Source organism: Gymnoscopelus braueri (assembly GCF_963280865.1).
Source record: "Gymnoscopelus braueri genome assembly, chromosome: 14".
Classification (NCBI taxonomy): Eukaryota; Metazoa; Chordata; class Actinopteri; order Myctophiformes; family Myctophidae; genus Gymnoscopelus; species Gymnoscopelus braueri.
The window spans coordinates 9,112,071-9,114,570 of NC_137619.1; the positions used below are offsets into that span (position 1 = coordinate 9,112,071).

Here is a 2,500-nt window from a genome sequence, read left to right on the forward strand (position 1 = left end):
CTGAACAAGTGCTATGATAATGAGTACAGCACTAACAACTCTGGGTTAGTTGGTTTAAGCTGCCAGAAATCTTTAGCCTCTGATTGTAAATGTTTTGTGTTGTTTATTTATGTTTATTTAATATACATGATTGGATTTTCTTCTCTCAGTTTTAGGGAACTATTTGTCATCTCAGGGACAAAATTAAAAGAAGTGAAGCAAAAAGTAAGTCTCACACCATAGTGAAATAGAAGACTCCAAAGGAGACGAAAAAATGCCTGCCCAAACTGGAAATCATAGAAGAAGAGTGAAGCAAGACACTCCCAAAGATAGGAAAGATTGCGATTTTTCAACCACAGACAATCCCGTTACAGCATCACTGTCACAGGCTGATGACACTGCACTCACTGCACTCGGGTTGGGCGAATCCGTCTCCCAAATTCCATGTAAAGAGAAAGGGGCAAGTTTCAGAGCAGAGAGGTCCCACAGCTTAAATGATATATTACGTTATACACCTGATATCTTTGTTGAAGGTAGCAAGGAAAACTACTGGTTACACTGCACCCAAGCAGGACTGTTCCAATGCAAGGTGACTGGCCTGGTGTTTAAGATGGAGGCAGAGGGAGATGTCATTTACAGGACAGTCCCTTGGAGCCAAAGGCTTCTAGCCCAGCTTAGCAAGAGGCCTGAAGGACCACTGTTTGACATAGAGTGCCCTCTGGGTTCTTTCTGTCAGTTACACCTTCCCCATTGTGAGATCGTCTCCCCGGGTGGAGGCAAATCCTTGTCTGTTGCCCATGTAATGAATGAGGAGACTGAGCTTATCGTCCCCCATGTGATCACAAAATCTCATGTAATCATAAATGTAACTGGATGTTCTGCCTATGGTGTTGTCGATGATGTCAACAACCCTAATCCTAAACGTGCATTGGTGTTAATGTTTTATACACCACCGACTGATGATAACAAGCCCATATCAATCCTGAAAGTATTGCTGCTACCTGGGAACGTTGTGCGGGATGAAGTGATAAACAAAAGAAGGGAGACAATTGGAGAAGAGATTCACATTGAAAGGCATGCCTGTAAATTAATCCCAAATCAAGAATATACCCTCTCCACTTCCCCTGAACATGATTCCATCACAATTGAACCAAATAAGGCAACATTTGATGTTGATGAATCCTCCTATCACAATTACATACCAACATTTAATGTGACTTTAAAGGGAACGTTTACGGATGTCAGTCTGCTCCTAAGAGACAGTAACAATAAGATATCTGAGTCTGCATGGGAATGCTGTGTAAACTTTTCAGCTCCTGATATAAGAAAACACCAAGTTCAGAGCACACCGACTCTTACCAAAGACATACTGTTATCTGTGAGGAGGAGTTTCATTAACAGCGTTTCACTTCCTGTTCTCAACACACTCCTAGACAAACTTTTAGAGGAGAGGGTGTTAAACGTTGCTGAGAAGGATATGGCTAATGGGAAACAGGTGAAACATGACAAGGCAAGTTTTATCATTGATACAGAGAGAGTCAAAGGACCTGCTGCAAGTTCAAGCATGATATCAGGTCTGTGTGAGATGGACCCATTCCTCTCTGAACATCTTGGGTTCATACAGAAAAATGGTTCAGAACAAGAACATCCACAACCTAGAAGATCACCAAGACACGAACTCCATCAAAAAGGAAGACCAGACGGGGCAAGCAAAGAAAGAACACAACCAAGGATGGAAACAAAGAAAAATGGTTCAGAACAAGAACATCCACAAACTAGAAGATCACCAAGACACGAACTCCATCAAAAAGGAAGACCAGACGGGGCAAGCAAAGAAAGAACACAACCAAGGATGGAAACAAAGAAAAATGGTTCAGAACAAGAACATCCACAACCTAGAAGATCACCAAGACACGAACTCCATCAAAAAGGAAGACCAGACGGGGCAAGCAAAGAAAGAACACAACCAAGGATGGAAACAAAGAAACGCAGGTTATCATAAATCTGCAAAGACAAACAAACAAAACCATCACAATAAAACAGAGTACTCTTTTAAGTAAGGGAATATTCTTTTCGGCCTTACAAACCTTAATGCTTTCTAACTCACGGTGGAACTACAGTAAAGGGTATATTCATTGAGACAAATACACGTGAAATGATTATTTTGTCCTCTTAATAGAGTGACATGGACTGCCCCCTGACCATGGTGTGTGGTGATGGGTGATGCATTACCACCATGGTAAGGTTGATGATAGCACACAATTCCTCTTGTAAAAAGACTAAGTAATACCCTAGGTGGCAGCAAAGAGCACATTTTGTCACCAAATGTCCTGAAGATCCATCAATGAAGAGCCAGCCATAATATCCAACCCTTAACCCTCTATGACACATGAGGTTTTGTGAACAAGCCTGACCTAATACAGCTGATTTACTATTATCTAATATAGTAACTTTATTAATCTGCTGTATAGCATGTTTTAACTATAATGTTTATATTGTGATTATTTGTCTTCATTTATTG

At 40.9% G+C, this 2,500-nt stretch overlaps 1 long non-coding RNA gene across 1 annotated transcript in view; it reads left to right on the plus strand.

Moving 5' to 3' along the window:
* LOC308099829 overlaps positions 1-2,286 on the plus strand; it is a 7,923-nt gene extending 5,637 nt beyond the window's left edge. The window contains exon 4 of the long non-coding RNA XR_013934393.1: positions 150-2,286. This is a non-coding gene — a long non-coding RNA (uncharacterized lncRNA). The remainder of the gene's footprint in view (positions 1-149) is intronic.
* The last annotated feature ends 214 nt before the right edge of the window (positions 2,287-2,500 follow it).